We start from the raw sequence: 24915 nt of genomic DNA on the forward strand, positions 1-24915 counted from the left end.
AGCAAGTCTCCAGTAGGTGGCGTCATTCCAATCATTACAGTTCCCCCTTTTGTTCCTCAAGAAACAAAATGTTTCCTTGACGGAACAGTAAAAAGAATATAATAACTATTGCTAACTAATAATATGTGAACAACAATTGCTGTGGAGAGCTCCACCCTAGTCTAGGTTTTTGTGATATAAAAATTAAGAGCAATATTGGTCTATCCTCTGACAATATATTTAAATGATGATAATTTGAAAGAGGAGGTTTACCTTGTGGGAATTTTTAGAGGAGCTGCTTTATTTCCCCCAAAAAAGATAGTAGCATTACTGAATTTCTTAACTCTGAAAGTTTAGAATTTATGACTTTTAAAATGCATAGAATAAAAGATAAATCAACTTAGGTGTTAATAAGAAGGTATAAAGACAAGTTACTAGCGGCCATTGAAAAATGAATGAATAATTAAAAGAAACCATTTATTTGGGACTTTTATGTGTAAAACACTTTGTTAAGTGCTAGGCAAGCAAATAACAAATAACAATTTAAATCAGCCCTATTATCAAGGAGCTACAGATTTGAGATATGAGACCTTTATCTGTAAACATTTAAGATATTACTTCACTAAAGTAGTTTTTAAAATCAAAATGTAGTTTCCCTGATTATTTCTTTTAATTAGGTATATTTTTACTTTTGCTTTGTCTGAGATCATGATTGCTACCCCTGCCTTCAGCTTTCAGCTGAAGCAAAAAACATTCTTCTCCAGCTCCTTATTTTAATTCTGTATGTCTTTCTGTTTCAAATCCATTCTGCTATCTGCTCCCCTAAGTGAGTTGACATGTTTCACTTTTTTTTTTTTGAGGTAATTGGGGTTAAATGACTTGCCCAGGGTTACACAGCTAGTAAGAGTCAAGTATCTGAGATTGGATTTGAACTCAGGTCCTCCCGAATCCAGGGTCAGTGCTTTATCCACTGTGCCATCTAGCTGCCTCTATCTGATTCACTTTCACAGTTATAATTACTAACTGCATATTTCCCTCTATTCTATTTTCTTCTGTTTGTGTCGGATGGAGTTTTTAGGAAGAACTAGTACCTCTGGTATGAGGGCTTGACAAGCCTTTTTTATGCCTGCTCATCTACCTTTGGTGTCCTCCTATCACCCAACTTTTTACTTGTGGCTCCAAAAAGTTGGAGGAGGCATAGCTATTATACCTCAGTAAAACTGTCTTGGCAGATGGCCCAAACCAGGTTGTGGGTAACCTATAGGCTTCAAACCTGTTGATGAGGAGGATGTCTGCCTCAAGCATGTGCAGACTTTCCCTGGTGGAATTAGCAGATGAGCACTATTGGTTCCAGTGGCCATGAAGGCAGCTGAAGCAGGTGCTGTGGAGATCTTAGAGCCTGGTCAGGCATTGTAGATGCCAAGGTCATCCACTGCATCCCAGGCCATCACTAGTTGTCCTGACTTTTATTTTCACACTGAACTTTGATGAATCTGGAGTAAAGAGTGAGACTGATGGCTTTGTGCAGCTCTGCCTCACTTAAATCTAATTTACGCACGTGTCAAGACCACCCCATGATGTCCTCTTCAAAAATCAACGATGGTCATTTTCTTCTGTTTATCCTTCTCTCTCTTTTTACATTATTCCTCCTCAAAAGTTTGTTTTGCTTCTGCCCACTGCCTCCCTTCATCCCTCCTCCCTTTTACTGCCCCTCCCACTTTCTCTTATCCCTTCCCCTAGTACTTCCTTCTTGGATAAGACAGTTTTCTATACCCAAATGATTGTGTATATAGTCTATCTTCTTAACCAGTTCCTAAGAGAAAGTTTCAAGTATTGTTTGTCATCACCAATTTTCTCTTCCATTGTAAAAGTTCTTCTGTACACACTTCTTTTTTTTTTTCCCCCTGAGGTAAATTTCCCAATTCTTCCTTCCCTTCCCTTTTCCCCCAGGATATCTCTCTATGTCACTCTACTTTTTTGAGATGATTCTAACATAATTGACACATACCCCTTCCTTTGTAGAGCCCTTTTTACTGCCACAATCATGATACAGTTCTTAGTACTTAGATGTATTATTTTCCCATATAGGAATATAAACCATTTAATCTTATTGAGTCTCTTATGATACCTCTTTCATGTTATCTTTTTATGCTTCTGTTGAGTCATGTTTGAATGTCAAATTTTCTATTTAGCTCTGGTATTTTTACTAGCACTGCTTAAAAATCTTCCTTTAATTAAATGTATGTTCATTTTTTGCCACTAAGGATTCTATTGAGTTTTGCTGAGTAGGCTATTAGTAATCTTAGCTCCTTTGCCTTTTAGAATATCATATTTTAAACCCTCCATTCCTTTAATGTAGAAGTTGTTATGTCTTATGTGATCCTGACAGTGGCTGCATTATATTTGAATTGTTTCTTTCTGGATGTTTGTAATATTTTCTCCCTTACTTAGGAGTGCTGCAATTTGACTATAATGTTCTTGGGAGTTTTCATTTTGAGATCTCTTTCAAGAGAGACAGATGAATTCTTTCAATTTCTGTTTTACCCTGTGGGCCTAAAATTTCAGGGAAATTTTCTCTTATAATTCCTTGAAATATGATTCTAGGCTTTTTTATGTAATGGCTTCTGAGTAATACAATAATTCTTAAATTATTTCTCAATCTATTTTCCAGGTCAGTTATTTTTCTGATGATATATTTCAGTTTTGTTTATATTGTTTTATTCTTTTGAATTCATTTTCTTGTTTTTTGATGTCTCATGGAGTCATTAGGTTCTACTTGCACAATTCTAATTTTTAAAGAATTTTTAAATAAACTTTTGTGCTTATTTTGACATTTGGCCAATTTTGCTTTTTAAGAAGTTCTTTTCTTCATAGAATTTTTGTGTCTCTTTTACCTTTAGGCCAGTTCTGTTGTTTAAGGTGCTATGTCCTTCAGGGTATTTTTGTTTGTTTGGTTTTTTGTTCCTCTTACTAGGCTGTCAATTTTCATAATTTTCTTGCATCATTCTCATTTCTTTACTCATTTTTTTCTTCTACCACATTTCTTTCTTTCTTTAACTCTTCTAGGAATTCTTATTGAGTTTGTGCCCAATTAATATTTTTCTTGAAAACTTTGTTGCTGTTTTTATCATTGTTGTTTTCTTCTGAGTTTGTGTCTTCCCTGCCATCATAGTACCTTTTTATGGTCAAGTTCTTTTTTGTTGTTTGCTTATTTTTCAAGCCTGTTTCTTATCTTTGAATTTTATTTTCAAGTTGAGCTTTGCTCAGCTTGGGTTGAGGAGGCACTGTCCCAGCTTTCTTTATGCTGCTATATTCAGAGGTATTTCTGTTTGTTGTTGTTGGTTTTATTTTGTTTTTATGTCTTCAGTGCTTACAAGGTGATGTGATTCTGGAAGAGATTTGGTCACTGCTATACTGGTCTGTACTCTGGGTTTTACTCAGGAAAGGGCCCTGTTTCCCTATAGCTTTAATCTGTAGTACTCCCCTCTGCCTTTTAACTGTGGTCATGACTCCTCTTCCCTTTTGACAAGTTCTCTCCACCACTGAACTGAAATCCCAAATGGTAACCCAGAATTGTATATGAGCAATGCCCTGAATCCAGTGCTAGCAGAGGATCCTCTGTAATCTCTTTCTGACCAGTTGTCTGATCCCCTTTTGGTCTCTAGGCTGAGAATTTCCAAAGCTGCTGCTGTTGCTCTTGTCCCAGACCTTTCCAAAACCCACTGCTGGTGCTGTGCCATGTGTGCTCCACTGTTGTCCCCACCCCAGTGTCACAGACCTCTCCTACCAACTCCCGAAATTGTCTTAATTCTTCCAACCTTTTGTTATCTCTGCCATTCCAGAATTAAATTAGAGGTTATTGTAAACTTGTTTAGAAGGGAATGCTTGGAGAGTTTTGCTGGATTGCTGCCTCCACTTGGCTATCTTGTCTCTGTCTCAAGGAATTCATATTCTACTAAACATAAAATGGAAAATATATTTTGACAGCTCAACTATGAACAAAAACATGTGATTAGTGCTAACTCTGCTTTACTGTTTAACTCATGACTTTTTCTTTAGTCTGTTTACTTTTATTTCTCCAATTTTCTAAATATGTTTGAGTATATTACCTTGAGTATATTATATGATCTACATACCATTAAAATTATATTATCTAGTAAATATACAATTAGAAATTGAGGTGGCTTGTTTATGTGCCAACCAGTTGGTAGCCAGAGTTATTCATTGGTCATCCCCAAATGCAAAAAGGTCAGAGAGAATATCCTTTATCTGAGTGGGTGCCACTTCTTTGGAAAACCTATGGAAGAAGGTGAATAAAGGTAACAGAAAGTATGTATGGGTTAATTTTTGTAGTGATGGCAGTAGTGCCTACATCAAGAAATCACAGATCCATTAAAGTTAAGTTAAAGAAGTAGCTACCTCATACCTCATGAAACTTGTTTTGATGACAGTGATTAGCTATAACCTACAAAACACAATTCACATTTAACCACCAGAAAGGAATATAGAAAAGAGGTTGCATTTCCATTATCTACAGTATAACTACATTAGCTGTGACTCCTAAAGTGCTATAGATACAGCAGCCCTGACATATTACAAGCAATCCATTTCTCATGATAAATTTTGCTTTCCAAGTAGCCCACTAATGTGCTTTGAACAGTTACTTGATCACTGTTTAAGCCCTTCTAAGTGTGTGAAGTGACTGTCACCCTGCCCCCAACTTGATTATCAATTTCCTTAGAAAATGTTGTAATACAGAGAGGACACTCCACACTCAGTATAATAGATACATGCCCAGCATCTGAGTTCCTTTAGACTTTATTACCCGGAGGCTTGAAATTGCTGAATTCATAAACTAACACAGTAAGTGCCTTGGAAGTGATGAGTCATGTCTTAAGATTTCAAGTCTGTGATCATTATCAATTAACTTGTGACCTACTGCCACAATCATGTGCATCCAATAGCAGAAACACCAAAATAAAACCAGAATATAGTTTGTCTTGTAAAATATATATTTTTAAAAAACTATCTTCTAAAAGATGTCTTAAGCAAGCTACTGTGAAGGAACTTGTCTTTCTGGAATCAAAGAGGCATTGCTGATCCAAGACTTCATCATATCATAGGGCAAAGCTGTGGTATCTTATTTGTATCCAAACTTAGTGAGGGAAACATGATAGAAGGCCACCTGAGAAAAAAAGAAAAACAAATGTGTTCTTGTGGTTTCAAATTTGTGTTTTAAATGTATAGTGATATATAAGATGGTCTATCCATTCTGTCTTTTTAACATTAAGAATGAACATAAAATTATCCAAGTTGGACAGGATTCCTTAGGGAAGAAAGATTTTTGTTCATTTTAGTTAAGCCAAAGGGATTTGAAGCACTCAAGGGGATGCCCAACTTTATCTATTGCATTGAGCTTTTCAAAGTTCCTTCCTTACCACATCTCTGAGAACTAGATAGTACACATATGATGGTCTCCACCTTAAGGAGGCTCTTTGGAGAAGTTGAATAGCCCATAGTCATACACTATTAAATGTCTGGATTTCCTTTCTGAAATAGTCTACCAGTCTTAAGTTAATTCTCCGTTCCTGTTCTCTCAGTGCTTAACCCTTCCATAAGGTGGGCCTAAAGTCACAAAGGAGTTTTAATTTACCATGCCGTACCATCATATATAGTATATATAGGAAATGAATTTGCATTATGTGGGAAAAATCAAATCTTATATATGGTTAAAAATAAAGAAAAATCATTTTCCAAAAGTTACTAAAACATTGTGACTTTTGGCCTACCCTGTACTTGTCTTGCTTTCATCCCTTTACAGGCCTGGTCCTATAATCAATCAGCTGCACTATTACCCTATTCTCTACCTTTGAATTCCTTGTTCCCCATGCCCTATCCTGGCTCTTATCCCAAATCCTTATCATAGCTTAACTCCACTATCTATTTCCTCCATATCTTCTTGCATACTGCTGAATACTACTGTAGAAAGCCATAATTATGTTGACTGAGACCACTACAGATTTATGTTATTTAATCCCTACTAGACCTTCACTATTACACAATGATTCTTTTGTTGTTCTTATTGTTATTGTTGTTGTTTTTGGGGACAATGAGGGTTAAGTGACTTGCCCATGGTCACACAACTAGTAAGTGTCAAGTGTCTGAGGCCAGATTTGAACTCAGGTCTTCCTGAATCCAGGGCCAGTGTTTTATCCACTGTGCCACCTAGCTGCCCCTAAAGTTCTTTTTAAAGCTTTTCTTCTTCATGCTAAATAACCCCAGTTCCTTTAACTAATTCTTATCTGGCAAGAAACTTCTGTTTCATAGCTGCTCTCCTCTAAGCACTACAGTTTACCAGTGATTGTTCCTAAAGTAAGGGTTTTAGAAATGAACATAATCTTCTAAATATGGATGGCCCAGAGCAGAATATAATGAGACTACAGCCATTTGAGTCTTTGATGTGTAACTTTGTCTCTCTTAATGCATCTTAAGCTTTCACCAGTATTTTTGACAGTCCACTAAAAGCTCCAGATCCTTTGCCCTGATAAACAGCTATTTGTCCATATCTAATTCATATTTTACTTGTGAATTTAAAGACAAAAATTACATGTTGTTTCCTTATGTTCTCTAAGATCGCAAGCTTCTTAAGAACAAGATTGCTATCATATATGGCTATGTATCTATAGTGTACCATATATATGAATGAACCGATGATGAATGAATGAATGAGTGAATGAATGAGCAAGTGAGTTAATAAAGCATTTGTCAAATGCTTACTATGTAAAAAGCACTGGGGGCAAAAATGGAGAGTTATGGCTCTCCATGAAGGAGAAAACACATATGGAAAGCTTCAACTGCAATTCAGAATGTAAGGGCCAAATTTAGTATGGGGAGAGTTAATTGGATGGCTCCCCGTAATATTGGGGTAAAAAAGGAGATTAATAGCCTCTTTTAAAAAAGAACAAAACAGGTTTTATTAATGGGAACAAATCTACAAGTTAATAGAGTTAGGTGAAGTTAATAGAGCTAGGAACAATGAAAAAGGGGATAGACAAACAAACCACCACACCAGTGTCTCTCTCCCTCTCTCTCAAGTGCAGGTGTTAGCCCTCTCCTCCCTTCTCTCTCCCAGAAGCCCCCACTCCCACGGGAAACAGGGCTGTCCACACACACAGCCCCAAGCTAATTGGCTGGCAGCCCTGATTGACAGGACTAACAGGCAGCTCTACAAATGCAAGCCGGCCAGCTTCTAGACACCAGAGACCACCTGACTTGTCCTCACCAGGCTTCTCGTCATGGCGGGGCTTCCCTACAGTATAATTTGGCTAGGCCCATGTAGGCGTACAGGTGTCCAGTGTGAGGTCAACATGCACAGGGGTGTGCTGGGGTTTCAAATTTTAGCCAAAGATGGGGTCACAGAAACCCCAAATCACAACTAATTCCTTACAAGTTGAAAAAGTCCCTTGGTCTTTAAAGTACAGTGGGTCAAAGTAGATGTTAATTCCTTAACTTTAATGTCTATTGCAATTAAAATAAAGGTAAACTGAGGAATAGCACCCCATGCACACTATTACCAATAGTAAGGCTAGCAATTGCCAATAAAAAATATCTCTTGACGTCTCCACCAGTCAAAAAACAACAAGGTAGGAGTTACTAGTCTTCATATAGTTTTGGGAAGTACAAGAGAACAAAGAACAGGAAACATTCATTACAAAGTCTGAAGTATCAGAGATGATGATGTTGGAAAACAGTAAGATTCGATGGAAGTTTGTTGCAAGGCAAGCAACAATCTCTTCTTCTGTCTTGTTGTTAGGGAAAGCTCATCAGTGGTGTCTACTACCTGCATGGTTAGTTATAGCCTTAGTGATAAAAGTGAAGACTTTCTTCAAGGACAGACAATATTGCAGAATAGACTTCCTGGTGCCATATGCATCTTGTGAGGTTTATTATTGAAATAACAGATCTCACTTAATTGAATATGGACAATAACGTGTATTGACAAGATATTTCCTTGAATTACGGTGACTGGGGGGATAACTTATGAGAGGAAAGCCGAACTTCTGAACTAAACTCAGAGACAAAGAAACATGGCTTAGGTAACTTTACAACACATTAGGAGTGATACAGAATAGAATCAATTACAAAATGGAATCAGAATCAATTTGATATTTTTAGTCCCTTATGCTCTTACAATCATATCAGTTTCTGATGTTGAATTGTTTGTCACACAGTAAATAAATATTAATTCAGTGCTTACAATGAGCCATGTTTTGTGTACTAAGCATGGGTCATTATAAAAAAAAAAAAGAAAAAGAAAGAGAAAAAAAAAGAACTTCCCTTCAAGAAGACCTCTAATGGGAGAGACAAGTAAACAAATATTTATTAACAAGCTATATGCAGGATAAATAGGAAATAATTACAGAAGGAAGGCACTAAAATTAAGATAGGTTGGAAAGGAGTTGGGAACTTAGTTGAGACTTATAGAAAGTCAACAAAGCCAGTAAGCAGAGATGAGGAGGGAAAACATTCCAGCAAGTAGGTCAGTGTCACTGGATGAATGAATACATGGCAGAGAGTAAGAAGCTTGGTAAGGTAGGAGAAAATTTGGTTTAAAAGGACTTTAAAAATCAAACAGAGAATTTTCTATTTAATCCTGAAGGTGAACCATTTGACATTATTGAAGACTTTGGAGTCAAACTTTCTTTCCTGGGACTTTGGTAGCTGTGACTATAGAATCTATTGAAACAATTGCCAGGTTGCATCTCTTCAAGGGCAGCTTCTCAGTATGCTGGCCAAGGTAGTGGTGAAAGTGGCTTTATTTTCCTGGAACATGCTGCCTCCTGTCCCTCAAGGTACATTCCTCCTTCAGCTAGGCTGGTTTGCCTACCCTTTTTGTGGCAGCTGATTGGGAATTTATGGACATGATTAGCACATTCCCCACAGGAGTTATTGAGCTATATTATGGCTGTGAGATTTTGGGTAGAAGCAGGAATTACTGTTTGAGGGATGTTTCTAAACTCAGCTCCTATGCCTATCTACCTTTTGGTGATAGCATCTTGTACATAAGCAGGTATTTGTTGAACTGACTTTTTAATAAACACACATACATACATACATACAGTGTTTTTAAAAGTATAGTTGCTACTGTGTTGTTGTTTTTTAATTAATTGCTATTCTACCAGTCTTGGCAGTAAGCATTTATAATTAATTAATATTATATATACTAGTAAAGGATCAACCACGTGTCTCCCTAACTTCTCATGGTCTCAGGCCTTCAGACCTACATTGTCCTAAGAGGGCGGGCCAAGCACCAGCCAAGAGAGAGAGCCAAGAGCCAAGAGAGAGACCCTGGCATGACCAAGGGTTTTTATTCTCTTTTGATAGAGGTAGGTCATTATGCACTGATCAAAGCTAATTGGTTAGCATCATTTAATTCCATTGGTTGATATGACTTGAGGGTGGTAGTCTGCATTAAAATGAATTCTACAGCTGACCCTCAGTCAAGTTTCCTAAGACAAAGTCCATTATCTAGGTGTGATTTGATCCCATCAATTTACTGAGCTATACAAAAGAGACTATCTCCATTTCTTTTGTTCTTTTGGGTTTGTACCAGCCAAGATCTGAACTTCCTGGAGTGGTGAGTGGGGGTGGGGGTGGGGGTGGGTGGGAGGGAGAACATTGAAGAACTGATCTCTGAGTCCCCCCAAGAAATCCATTATTAATAATTATTTTCTCACAACACATATGTACATACATACATATATACATACATGTTTACATGTTAACCTGTAAATTAAGGAAACCATCAATATAGGAGAAATAAGGTCTTTAATTGGGGCAGAGAAACTATAGCTCATGGTATCGCAAAGCTCAGAAGCTAGGAATACCCAAAGATGGGAAACAGGACAGGGTTTTTATGGGGTAACAGAACCGAAGGGAACCAAAAGATTGCTTCACAGTCACATACAACTACTTAATGTAAAAGAACCTTTGACAAAAGACATGATAGAACTGCTCCTGAGTTAAGCATAGATGCTACTTAACTCTAAATAGAAACTGCTTAATGTAGATGGACTCTTTTACATAATAACATAAAGTCCAGGGAGTAAGGTGGGGAAACATTGGGAGGGGATAAATTGCTTGGGCAGAAGTGAGGGTGGTCCATAAATCCATCAAGACTCTGGGACTGACAAAGACTGTCAGCCCCAGGCAATTCACCTGCCTGGGTAGGGGGACTGGGTGGGGAATCAGTTCTCAGTAAATTTTGTAATTATCAATACACAATGATCAGGTGGTAGAACACGTTAGCATATACTATAGAGATTGGGATTATATGTTTGGGGTAGGAGAAAATTGAGATATTGAGACTTAAGTATATGAGAGTCTGCGTAAAGAAATGCCAGTTAAGTGTTGAAATAAAAGAAGATAACTTACATTATGGAGCTTGAAAGAAGTTTCTGGTACATGTGTTGCAGAATAAAACAGATGACCCAAGGAAGTTGTGGAAATTCCTATTCTGATGTCTTTAAAGAAAAGGAAATTCTCATAGGTCCAGGATGGATCAGGTCCAACCCAAATGAAAAGTGACTGAAACACTATTCTCAGTTCCTTCCCACATTATGATTCCATAATCCCTTGTGTACTGTTCACTCATAGTCACCAAAATACTGTTATTGTGGACACTTCATTAAGTGAACTCATTTAGGGGTTATTATTTGGGACATTGACATAGTAGAAGCTGAAATGGCTTTACTATTAGAAGGATAAACAACTATCTAAAAGGAAAATGTAATCACAGATAAGGAAATCTTTGTCAGAAAAGGTCAAATTTAGCAATGACAAATTCTACAAACTGAATTCTATGGGAAAGAGACTGAATTTGTATATGTACAAGGTCCATAGACCAGGGCCTCCCTTTTGTATAGCAGAGCAATTCAAAGACTACTTAGAGGTATTTTGTTTAAAATGTGTGGTATTTTTTCTTTTCTTTTTTTTTTGAAAATGACAAATTGCATTTTAAATGAATTGAAACCCCTTCAAGAATGTGTTTTGTGATTGTAAATCCTGAGGCAGGTGTGTTCATACAAGCTGAGGAGATGTGATTTTTTGTGGGAGGAATATAAAACATCTAACAGTGTACTGGGTATTACTTTTCATTTGACTGTTTTTGAAAGAAATTGACTTTAATGAAGGAATAGTGCTGCCTGGAGGAATTAAGAGTAGAAGTAAAATAGGGTACTCCAGGAGAGAAATACATAACAAGTATTTAATAGGTAATGGGGTCTGTATTGCTGTGCATAACAAATAAGCCATATCAAAATGACAGTATCCAAAATAGAATTCTAACTGGATATTCAGACTTTTCCTTGATGGCATCTGGCAGTGTGGATTTCTGGGAATTTTAGTTCCCATAGACAGAGCAAATCTTCTCCACTCTCCCAACTGCTCCCCCAAATAAACAAAACAAAAAAGGATCATGAGACACTGGATAGCAGACTCTTTTTTATCCATGAATGGGAATAATGTAGAGATGAAATTTACACAATGCTTCAGAGTACAATTCCCAGAATTCCATGCTTCTCCATCCCACAACATTTCTCTGACTGCAATAAAAGTCTTAATTTCTGGTTATAGTCTTTAAAATGTTTTGATGCCATTATCTCTTATGATCCTCATAATAACCCTCTGAGATAGGTAGTACCAGTAGAATTATTCCCATTTTAGAGATGAGGAAGCTGAGACTCCTCCTATTTAAAAGAGAGACAATGTGAATTGCCTGAAAATGCACAGATAGTAAGTGATGAAGCCAGCAATTTCATCCACATCTTGTGACTGTGAATATAGTGTTCTTTGCAATATTTCACAGTGATCTCTGAAACTTAAGGAAACATTAGATCCAAAATGGTTTTCTCTTTTGGCAATGGGATTTTTAGCAGGGAGAAGGTACTCAGAGACTAGAAGTTACAGATGAAGTCTCTCTATGGAGAGAAAGGATCAAAAATGAAATTTAAAAGAAGAGAAAATCATGGACACTTCTAAGAGTAGCTACCATGCAGCTAGCTAGGGGGAGCCAAATATGCAGGAATCCATCAAAAATAAATGAAAAGCAATATATAAAGAATAAATGTGAATATCATGCAACTGTATTCTCCATAGACTGAAGATAGCTGCCAGAAGCAAGTGTGATCAGAAGCTCTAGGAGGGCTTTAATGACAAGTGAGAAAGTATTGACAATTCTTGTTTTCTGTCTTTTCCTTAGTTGTATGAGAGTTAGAGTTGCGACATGTTAGCTGGAAACCTCTATCCCAAGAGAGAAGAGCATCTCAAACCTTTGCTTATTCCTTGAAGGGGAATTCCGGTTCTGCCTTTCCTATGCCCCACAAAATTAGTTTGTTGTCCTGTTGTATATGTGGGCTTAGAGATTTAAATATTGAATACAGTGTTTGTTTGCGTGTTTGAAGGAATTTTAAACAGAAAAGCTTCATGGTATGTTGACCTGGAAATTAATGAAGCAATCAATATAGGAGAAATAAGGTCTTTAATCCGTGGCAGTTAGTATAGCTCCTTGGTATGGCAAAGCAGGATGCTAGGAATACCCAAAGATAGGAACTGAGGGCAGGATTTATATGGGGTAACAGAACAAAGGGAACTATGAGACTATATAGAAACCACTGAACTACTTAATGTAAATGAACCTTTAACAAAGGGAACTAATAGACTGCTCTTGAGTTAAGAGTAGAAGCTACTTGGGGCAGCTAGGTGGCGCAGTGGATAAAGCACCGGCCCTGGAGTCAGGAGTACCTGAGTTCAAATCCGGCCTCAGACACTTAACACCTACTAGCTGGGTGACCCTGGGCAGGTCACTTAACCCCAATTGCCTCACTAAAAAAAAAAAAAAAAAAAAAAAAAAAAAAAAAAAAAAAAGAGTAGAAGCTACTTAACTCTCAATAGAAACTACTTAATGTAAATAGGTCCTTTTATATAATAACATCAAGTCCAGGGAGTAAGGTGGGGGAATCATTGGGAGGAGATAGTTTGGTTGGGGGAAGATTCATAAATCAATCAAGAATGTGGAATTCACAAAGATTGGTTAACCTCAGGCAGTTCATTTGCCTGGAAAGGGGGAGTAGGTGGGGATTAGTCAGTTCTCAGTTCTCAGGTTATCAGGTATAGCAGAGATAAAATTAACTCCAAGGTAGGCTGATTATTTGACCATTCTAGTTAAGAAGTTATTTCTAATGTTGATCCTTATAACCCAGCCCTATAACCTCTTCTGGAGCTATATAGAATGTATGTATATGTGATGATTCTAATCCTTCTTCCTCATAATATTTCTACTTGAAGATAGCTATCATGCCTTTCTTTTGTTTAAATTTAAATTCCAGAGGAAACTCTTTCTACTAATACAAATAAACGCTGCTCTGTCATTTAATCTTAGACATACAGGGGAAACTAAGAAGGGTCATATATATAGTATATATCAGAGAAGGAATTTAAATCTGTCTTCTTATCATCTATACACACATATATGCACATATATACCTTATTATGTGAAATTCACAATTAGAATCTTAAAATTAGATGAGAATTTAGTTTAATTATATCAATTTAATCTCCCCATCTAATGCAGCAATAGCTTCTATATTATGATTGAAAGATGATTATTTTATCTTTGCTTTAACACCACTAAAGACAGTGAAATTAACTCCAGGGTAGGCTGATTATATGACTATTCTAGTTAAGAAGTTATTTCTATTGTTGATCCTTATAACCCAGCCCTATAACCTCTTCTGGAGCTATATAGAATGTATGTATATGTAACTATTGGAATGACACCACCTGCTGTAGACTTACTGTAGAAGAGCTCTGCCCATGAGGTGAAGGTCTTTGAGGGCAAGACCATGCGTCTCTTCTTTGGCGTCAGGAAGTGATGTTGGCTTGTGGGAGGAAGAAGGGGGGAGCCTGGCATTCTGACTGGGGTTCTTTTCCTGGGGACTCTGGCGCAGAGTGGAGCTAGAAATGTTCTCTCCCTTTAATAGATAGATGAATGTAGGCCTTTCTCTCTCTCTTTACCAAATTCTTATTCTCCTTAATAAATGCTTAAAAGTCTAACTCTTGCTAAAGCTTATAATTTATTGGCGACCACTCATTAGATATTTTAGACAGACTAGCTAGAATTTTAGCCTTAACATATATGTGATGATTCTAATCCTTCTTCCTCATAGTATTTCTACTTGAAGATAGCTATCATGCTTTTCTTTTGTTTGTCTTTTCTTTTTCTTTTCAGGTCTAAATAATAATTTCAAACATGTGTTAAGTTTTGGTAATATTCAAGACACTATGCTAAGTGTTAGGGATGCCAAAGATTAAAAAATAATAATAATAATACTGAGTCTCAGAGTACAGACTGGAATCAGAGTAACTTGTTAGGAGATTATAACAGTAGTCCAAACATTAAGTGACAAAGGCCTAGACTAATGACATCATGTATAACAGTTGCAAATTGGGTTTAAAAAAAGGTTTAGAAGAAAAAAAGTGCAATTATAGATCTAGATTACTTAAATTATTCAATTCTAAAGTTGAAAGGAGCTTAGAAAACTGTCCTGTAATGGATCAGAAATCACCTCTAAGGATTCTTATCTAGTAGTCATCCAATGATCTAGTTTGAACATCTCCATTGATGGAGAACTCACTACCTTAAGAAGCAGTATATTTCAGTTTGGAATAGCCCCAAATGCTAGAATGTCTTTTTCTTATAGGAAGAGGGATAGAGATTGAACCAGTCATTTCTTTGGCATAGGGAACATCTGGGTTCTTTATATCAACTGAAATATGTCTCTGTAATTTTTTATCCCTTGGTTCTATTCCTTCTTCTAAGGTCAAGAAAAATAAGTCAAGTTTCTCTTCCACTTCCTTTCTCATTGGATTGTTATTATTCAGACATTTCAATCTTGTCTGACTCTGTGACGCCATTTGTTATTTTCTTAGAAAAAAATACTGGAGTGGTTTGTCATATACTTCTCTAGCTCATTTTACACATGCAAATAGGGTTAAGTGACTTGCAAGGGTTACACACCTAGTAAATTTTTGAGGATGTATTTGAATTCAGCTCTTCCTGACTCTAGACCCAGTGCTCTATCCACTGGGTTGTTGTGATAAAAATATTTGATGGGAATATGAATTATTATAATTCCATGTGATAATCCTTTAAATTATTTAAAAAAGCTATCATGTTTTCAACCCCATTCCCTACTAAGTCTTCTCTGCTCTAAGCTAATTGGGCTTAGGTCTTTCAAGCTTTTGACTTTGAACTGATAATGAGACATTCATATCCCGAAAGGCTATTTGAGATTAAGAACACAGCAATGTAAATTATGGAATGTAAAACCTCTCCAAGGAGAGGGTACAAGAAGTGAAGAATAGAACACTACTGATAATTAGAAAATTCAAGAAGCATTGGCAAAAGCATAATGGATAGCATTCATGATAAATCAGTGTTGTTGTCAGAGTAGGTATTCTATCCAATGGTGCATATTGTACCTCATTACTCTTTTATTCCATGCAATTCTTGCCCAAATGCTTATACAAATCTTCCACGTATTATCTACACAAAATACTAGAGACCTTCCTCTTAGTTGCTGTCCATTTGTTGTTATATCTTATTCTTGCAGTATGACTAGCCTCTCTTTTTGGTCATTTACTTTTTTGGTTATTTGTTCTTTACCTCTGTGATCAAGTTATCAATACTTACATACTACATTTTATTGATTCATTGTATATTATTGTCCTTCATGATTTATAATCATGTATTATTGCTAGAATAATATTAGTGTTAGAAAATTATATCCTTCAGTGGAAAAGATTGTGATCATTGAAAGTATTGCCCAGTTCCCTAAGTGTAATCTAATTTGATCTTGTTCCATTCACTTCAAGACCTACTTCATTATCTATGTTTTCTGGTTACCCAAAAATATGTATTGGTGGACAGTCTCAGTAAGATACCCATGAAAATGCATGTAATACTCTGGGTAATAATCATTTTTCATCCACTTAGTATTCCGTGTATAGTCAGTCTCTTTTACATGCCCATATATCTCACCAACAAAGCCCTGAAGTACTTCAGGAATTTATGCAGTCAACTCAATATTTTCTCCAAAGGTGAGCAGCTGGGAAGGTTCACTATTTGTAGGGAAATTCTATTGCTTTTGCACTTTCCAAATTGTTAGAATTCCTTTATTATTAGAAAAACAAACAAACCAACCAACATTAGTCTTTCTGTTTGATTCCTAACTAAATACTGGTAATCAAATGATCATTGAGCACAGGTATCTTTGAAGTTATATCTAAATACTTTTGAAAATTTTCTGATTTAGGAATACTATATGCATAGGAACCCTGTGTGGGTGAAAATTTTTTAATCTTTTAGTCTTGCTTTATTGGTTGATTGTGTGTGTGTGTGTGTGTGTGTGTGTGTGTGTGTGTATGTGTGTGTGTACAAAGCAAACAATAAAAAATAGTAATATTTTATTCTCTATAGGCCTCAGTAAATTGTGTAACTGGAAGTTTGGATACCTGTAGAGAAAATCTGTCAAGCTCCTCTTATTTTAATCAAAGATATACTCAAAACATTCTCATAAGCATTTTTTTAGAGATGAAAATGTAGAAATAATGGTAGGAAATTATTGATGTTTTCCCAAATACCTTCTAAAAATATTAGTAGTTCCATGATTCTTATTCCTCAGAGTGTTCCTCTATTTGATTTTGTTGTGTCTTTGAAACAGATTCTCCTCAAGCCTTTATTTCTTTAGTGTGTATTTTATAAAGTCCAAACACTTTTACATGATTCCATTTTGTTGAATGTTATTTTATCATCCATTTCTTCTTCTTCTTCTTCTTCTTCTTCTTCTTCTTCTTCTTCTTCTTCTTCTTCTTCTTCTTCGCAATTGGGGTTAAGTGACTTGCCCAGGGTCACACAGCTAGTGAGTGTCAAGTGTCTGAGGGCAGATTTGAACTCAGGTCCTCCTGACTCCAGGGCCGGTGCTCTATCCACTGTGCCACCTAGCTGCCCCCATTTCTTTTTAACATATTAGGAAGTGAGGTCTTAATATTCTAGATGTATCAGTCACATGGTTACTGATAATGAGAATGCATGGTTGTTGAAATTCTGTTTGGTTTTTTGTTGTTGTTTTCTTTTCCTCTTTCAAATCTATTGTCTTCCAGTTTCACCTATATATGATCTTGTATGATATGACTTGGTCAGATATAACACCAGATTTTCTGTATACTTATTTTCCCCATCACAGTTTTTTTTTTAACAAGATGATCATAATTTCCCACCTTTCAGCTCTGTAAGGTTTTTCATAAATTAACTTATGCTCTACATTAGTGCTACCCTGGGTTGCTTTATATTTCTGATAGGCAAACTCATCAAGTATTTACTTGCTGAGAAAGTTTCTGGACTCCTTTGGCTTCTCCATTTTGATGGTTATTTTATGATTTTTGAATGAATCTTAGAAACAGTGATCATCAGAGTAGATGACTTTACTTTTAGCCATTTCTTATATTTTAGAGTCAATAATTATTTTAAGTAGATGGGGTTGAAACTGGTAATTGTGCACAGTGTCTTCATCTCAACCTTTTTTATTTATTTCTCTCTCTCTCTCTCTCTCTCTCTCTCTCTCTCTCCCTCCCTCCCTCCCTCCCTCCCTTCCTTCCTTCCATCTGTCCTTCCAGTATTGTTGTTAACTTGACCTTTGGTTTAGTATGATTTATATTTGTGTGGTCAGTAATTTGGATGTACACAAACAACTGATTCTGCAATAACTACTATATCAGTGACTATGATTTTCTTCTAAGATATAATTGATTTTATTTTATGTAATCCAACCCCTTATGACCTTTTTCTTAGCATATTGACTAGATAAAAGTATAAGGTTTCTGAATAAGCTACACTTTTTAGACTGATATCATTTCTTAATGTCAAGCTGCATTTTCCAACAGTTTTCCATTATTTTTTCCTTGCGTCTACCTTCACGCTGTAGAAAGAGTACAACATTTGGAATCAGCGCATCTGCCTTTGAATCTTATCTCTGTTAATTCCTTTCTATGTGACCTTACATGATACTTTTCTTCTCAAAATCTATAAAATTAGGAGGTTAGCATAGATGGCATCTGAATTCCTTTGCAGTTATAAGACTATGATCCTATTTAATCCTTTGAAATAATCAGTCCTGTCAAAACATAAATCAAAATAGACTTTTATATTCTCTTCATCCTTAGCCTCTCTTGTACTGTGAGAGGATAAAAGAAATCATTCTTTGGCTTGTGACTTGGAAGGCAAAGAAACCCATACCACATATCCTTCTGAGTGTTAGTCTTTTCCAGCATCTGATATTCCTTCTGAAATGTGTATGAGGCTGAGCCACCTGGAGAGGAATGTAGAAACTAATGAAGCTTTGGGAGAGAAAACCATTAAAATGTCACATAATGAGATTTGCTTTTTCCTATAGAGAGTGACTTGGGTATGAGATTTACCTTTGAGTGGCATCAAGATTTAAGGACTCATCTAGAAAAGAAGTGTTTGGCAGAATTCATCCATATATCTGCCCAAAGCATAATTTGATCATCAGTACTCTTATTGGAACAAATGAGCTTTAATATAGTATTGACTTTTGCCCTGCCCGTGTTACCATTTTATTTACTTTTATGATGAAATGAACATTACATTGCTTTATCCCAAAGGGAGGGGGCAGACTGAATTGACCTTTACTTGTGCATTCTGACATTTAGACCTTGATATTATGATAAACATAGACTATCATTTCTGATTAATTATGAGACCCTAATCTTTTTTTTTTTAATAATCAGTAGTAGAATGCCTGGAGTAGACTAAGTTTGTAAGGATCTGAGAGCAGCTCTCAATCGGTAATCTATTTCTCCTTTCATCTTGGAGGACAGGTTGTCTCAAGGACTTTATTGATTTAGCCAAAAACTCTGAGTATTAGGCCATTTGAGGTGGCTCTTTAGTATTCCACATTGCTTATACTACTTTCCTGGGAGGGAAAGCAAGAATGAATATTGAAAGTATTTTGCTAAAACATGTACCTACAAATACATTTGAGATTCTGGTAAATACAAATATTAAGTTCTTATAATTATGTTATCAATGAAATATCAATCCTATTATATTAATAAAAGGATTTGTAGTTTTTATTGTAAAATTAATGTGGGCAGGACTAGTTTGTTTTTGTCTTTGCATCCACAGTGCCTAGCAAGTGCCTGGAACACAGTAGATATCTAAAAAATTATTGTTGAATTACACTTAGAAATAACTTTCTCTCATCATCTAATCATCATAAAAACTCTATGAAGTAGGTTAGGAAAATTATTGCATCCATTCTGTCTGTCTGTCTGTCTGTCTGTCTGTTTGTTTTGGTGAGGCAATTGGGGTTAAGTTACTTGCTCAGGGTCACACAGCTAATAAGTGTCAAGTGTCTGAGGCTGGATTTGAATATTGTATTGACTCAACCAAGCTAAGCGAATTGTTCAAATCGGCAGTGCTGGACTGTATGAAAGAACTGTTCTGGGCAAGCATTGAGATATGTTAAAAATTAAATGAAAAATAATAATGACCCCATTTGGAGTTTTCTTGCCATAGATAGTGGAGTGGTTTGTCATTTCCTTCTCTAGCTCATTTTACAGATGAGGAACTGAAACAGACAGTGTTAAGTGACTTGCCCAGGGTCACACAGCTATTAAGTGTCTGAGGCCAGATTTAAACTCAGGAAGATGAATCTTCCTGATTCCAGGACTGGCACTCTATTATTGCAAGACCTAGCTGCCCTTCTGGAGGCTGCATCTCATAAATACAGTGGATATCAACAAAGGTATAAATAGCAATTTAAAGGACTTTTAGTGAGCCTCCCCTCCCTCTGGGAGGTAATTTCTTCCAAAGCTAATAGTACATTTTCCAGTTGATGAGGCTGTATATAAATTGGAAGAATGGGGCTACAAGATATAGAGGCTTAAATCTTGCATGTGCCTCTAAAACCTTTGAGTCCACTAAATTAACGTCATCCTTTTTTTCTAGTAAGGACTTGCCTCTATCTCCTAACATTAAATTTTCACAGCCCCAAACTGCGCTCTCTCTCTGTTTTTCCTCATGGCTATAGTTATGAAATTTGGGTTTTTTTCTCTGACACTATTGCTTGCCTCAGGTTCATCCTGGCTAGTAGACTTGTCTACTAGGCTCAGAGGTTTACTCCAGAATCTCTACATCCATATGAGCGAGGGCTGACCACTTATTCTTCTTTTCCTATTCCCAATGACCAAAAAACCTAAATCTCTACAATAAAGCCCATTCAGCCATGGCTTTGTCCAGGCACCAGCAAAGGCCTAGCCTCCTAGACTAGTGCACCTAACTGTAAAGAGCTCACAGTTTTATAATGAAGTTGACCAACCAGTTAACTTTGGAAATATCATTATTTATAACTGTTATTGTCACTTTCTTTTCTATTGCTTTAAAATTTTTTTTATTATGAATACAATAATGATTATTAAACATAAATATTCTAACATATATATAATATATATATATAATCAGATTTATATAAGAAACTGTTAACTTTTGTTATTTATAGGTTTGTTTTGTTGTTGTTGTTGTTGTTGTGTTTTTTTTTTTTGACAGGGCAGTGAGGGTTAAGTGACTTGCCTAGGGTCACACAGCTAGTAGGTGTCATGTCTGAGGCCAGATTTGAACTCAGGTCCTCCTGAATCTGGGGTTGGTGCTTTATCTACTGCGCCACCTAGCTGCCCCCATTTATAGTTTATAAAAGATGTTAACTTTAAATTAGCAAACATTCTTTTATTTGTGATCTTCCCAATTGCTTTGCCCTTCGTCTTTTAAAAAAATCAACTCAGATATCTGTTGAGTACTTTGTACATAGAACTGTTGTGTTGAGTTAAAAAGAAAAAAAAGTATCTCAAATTTCAAATGGATATTATCTTTGCACAAATAAATATAAAGCAATAGCTAAATGCATAAGAAGAACAAATACACCGTTATGTGAAATTCTTGGGAGATTAATTTTGATGTTGAAGTGATCTTAGAGATCATCTAGTTTAAAAACTTTGATTCAGTTGATGAGAAAGTGAATGACTAGATAAAATAAAGGATGCAAGACCACACAGATAAATGGCAGAGCATTATTTGAACTCAGGCCTTCCAACTCTAAAAATAATCTAGTACTCTTTTTATTTGGCTGGGTGGTATCAGAGATTCCATTCAATTCTACAAGCATTTACTAAGGGTCTAATATGTCCCAGGCACTGTGCTAAATGCTGGGAATGGAAAGAGACATACCTCAAGAGGTTACTTTCTGTTACTGGGAAGCAACATGTACAAGGAAAGTTAAATATAAAATATTTACAAAGCAGTTTCATTGGGAGGACACCAGAAGCTGGTAGGGGAGGGGATCAAGATATATTTCTCTGTAAGAGCTAGGGTTTGAGTTAAGCTTTGAGGGAAGCTAGGAGTTCTATGAGATTGAGATGGGGGTTGGGGAAAACAAATTCCCCATAGGGGGACAAAATGGGCAATAGTTTGGAGATGGGAAATGAATCTTCATATGTATAGAGAAGAGCAAGCCTGAGAGTTTTCCTGGAACATAGAAGGTGTGAAAGAGAGTTATGTATAATAAGCATGGAGAGGTAGCCTGTAGCCAGATCCAGAATGGGTTCAGATGCCTAAAAATGAAATTTTTTATTTAATTCCAGAGGCAAAGGGGAGTCATGGGAGTATCTCAAGGAGGAAGTAGCCTTATTAGATCTGTATTTTAGGAATGTCACTTTTGTAGTTATATGGAGTATATATTGGAGACTAGACAAAGAAATCATTTACACGTCTTTATAACATTTCAGATGAGAAGTATGGTGATCATGTGAATGAACAGCATTTGAGTTCAACTTTAAAAGATGGGTAGAAATTCAACAGGTGAAATGTATCTCTATATGTTTATAAGGATTAAACCTAGGGTTGATGGTTTGGAGGAAAAATTTGCATTCCATACTGGCATTAGGTAATGGAACAAATAAAGACTGAGAGAGATAAGAGAGCATTGGCATGTGCAGAATACTAAGTAGTACATTTTGGCTGGAGCACAGTGTACACAAAAGAAGAAAAGTAGTATGACGTTAGGTTGGAAAGGGAGAGTGGCACCCTTATTTCAGAGGGCCTTAATTTAGGAGTTAGTACTTAATCTAAGAAATTAGGAATTTGTTCTGTAGGCAGGAGGAAGTTAGTGAAGGGCTTTAAGTAGAACAGTGCCATGACTAGGTCTATGCATAAGGAAGATGGATTTAGCAATGTTCTAAAGTACAACATGAATGGAGGCCAGAAGATTAGCCGGGGACTATTGCAAAGGTGAACATAGAAATTAATGAGGTCTTATACCAGAATGCTAGCAATGAAAAGTCTTTTTTTTTTTTCTCGTTTCTCCTGTCACTTGATATATTAAATCTGGCAATAGCTAAAAGTTATTTCTACAGTCTTTCTATGTATAGAGCTAGATAATAAAATGTTTAATCTAAAAGAGGGGCATCTAATTGAGTATATTTATTAATTGATTACCTGCAAAAGATTTAGTATTCTATAACATCATGGTTTCTATAACCACCTTATTACATATAAATTATAAAATGATAAGTGTGAGAAGTGTTGGCATGATAAGCAAATGCTGCTTTGAAACCAATGGTATAGAGGAACTTCAGAAATACTATTCTGTTTTCCCCAATAATCTATCCCACAAAATAATAAGTACTACCAATATCTATAGCGTACACACACACATGTGAACACACACATATGTATATAGGATATATCAAGAAGGAAAGACACTTTAATGGCATTCTAATACAGTCCCTTATGTTATCATTCTGATTCAACATAATTAATTTATACAAAAGGGAGAGATTATTATTTCTTTCATTGTTAAAAAGACAGGATTCTGTTGCCTGAAGTTCTCTATCTGCTTTTCCATTTTTCTAGGTAATTGTTGGTATCTTCCTATGAAACTTAACTAGTTCTTAGGATCATAAGATGTAGGATCAATGATTCAGGGCCAGAAGGAACTTCAGGATCCATTTAGGCTGACTTGTACAATGCCACATGGTTAGTAAGCATCATATGAATATAGCTCTTCTGACCCCAGAATCAGTATTTTTTTGTACTGTACAACAGTTGCAATCATGAGTTCTTTGATATTTCCTAGAGTATGATTTGTGTTGATTTTTCTGCTGATTTTTACCCACTTTGTCTTCAGAAAATAACTGCTTTTATCTGTGCCCTCTGAGAGGATTTTCATTACCATAATTTTAGATATCCTTATGTACACGAGAGTTTCAACAAGACTTGCCCATTCTAGAAACCAAATAGACTTGTTTTACACATACTTGTTTTTTTTTACTATCTGTGATACACTGAACTTCATCCTTCATCCTTGTTTTTTCTTTTTATATTTTTAAAATTTATTTTGTTAAATATTTCCCATTACATGTGAAAAAACCAATTCTAACAATCTTTTTTAAAAAAATTTTGAGTTCCAAATTCTCTCCCTCACTCCTTTCCCTGCTCCTCACTTGAAAAGGCAAACAATTTGATACTGTTTATACATGTGGAGTCATGCAAAACTTATTTCCATATTATACGTGTTACAAAAGCAAACAAAAAAATACCTAAGGAAAATGAAGGAAGGAAAAAAAATATGCTTCCATCTGTATAGAGAGTTCATCAGCTCTCTCTCTGGAGGTGGACAGCATTTTTCATTGTGGATCCTATGTATTTGTCTTAGAGAATTGTCTTGATTAGATTAGCTAAGTCTTACACAGTTGATCAGCCTTACAATATTTCTGTTAGTCTACAACATTCTCCTTCCATCCATCTTTTTTAACCTGCTGAAGATTCACTTTTTTCTAAAGTCCAGGTATATCTACTCTTCTTATGTTTCTTGTAAATAATTTTTACCCTTTTAAATCAATGCCTTCTTTTTTCTTCCACTCTCTAATTCTGAAAGAAAAAAAAACTGTTACAAACATGTACAGTCAAGCAAAATAGAGTCCACTTTGACCATGCCAAAAATTAAATGTTAACCTTCATTGTGAGTCCATCATCTCTGTGTCAGAATTTTCTTCCCATCCTTCAAAATCACCTCATTTCCTATTCTCCCAGTATCTAATATTATTACCTCAAGATACAATCTTTGCTGAAAACACCCCAAATTGACACTCTGCTAACTGTCCCTTAAAAATAGAGGCCTGAATCATGAAGTCACTTTGTTTTAAAGTCAGTCAGCAAGGATTTATTAAGTACTTACTCAATGCCAGGCATTGTACTAGGCTCTAGAGACAGAAAGGCAGAAGCACTCTCCCTGCCCTCAAGGAGCTCATTTACTAATGGGATCCAGAGAGAGGTCCATAAAATATATAGACAGGGTAGATGGAATGTAATCTCAAATGGAAAGGCATAGCAACTGAAGGGACCAGAAAAGGCCTCTTTCATACAGTGAGGCTTGAGCTGAGGCACAAAGGAAGCCAAAGAAGCTAAGAGGTGGATGCAAAGTGGGCATTCCAGGAATGGGGGCAGGCTGGGTAAAAGCATAGAGTCTGGAGATGGGGTATTATGTGACAGGAACAAAAAGCAGGCTAGTTTACTTGAGTTTAAATATCTGTAGTCATAGCTATTGATGAATTGGGAGAAAAAACAAAGGAATTAGAATTAGAATGCACATGCAAGTTCTGGATTCCTTAGTTTTTTGCTTTCAATCCTATGATCTCATGAACTGGTCCAATGTATCATAAGATTGTACCAGTCGATTGCCTATTTTTTTCTTTTATAATAGAATTTTATTTTCCTCCCAATTACATGTAAAAACACATTTTAAC

This window comes from Dromiciops gliroides, chromosome 6 (assembly GCF_019393635.1).
Source record: "Dromiciops gliroides isolate mDroGli1 chromosome 6, mDroGli1.pri, whole genome shotgun sequence".
Classification (NCBI taxonomy): domain Eukaryota; kingdom Metazoa; phylum Chordata; class Mammalia; order Microbiotheria; family Microbiotheriidae; genus Dromiciops; species Dromiciops gliroides.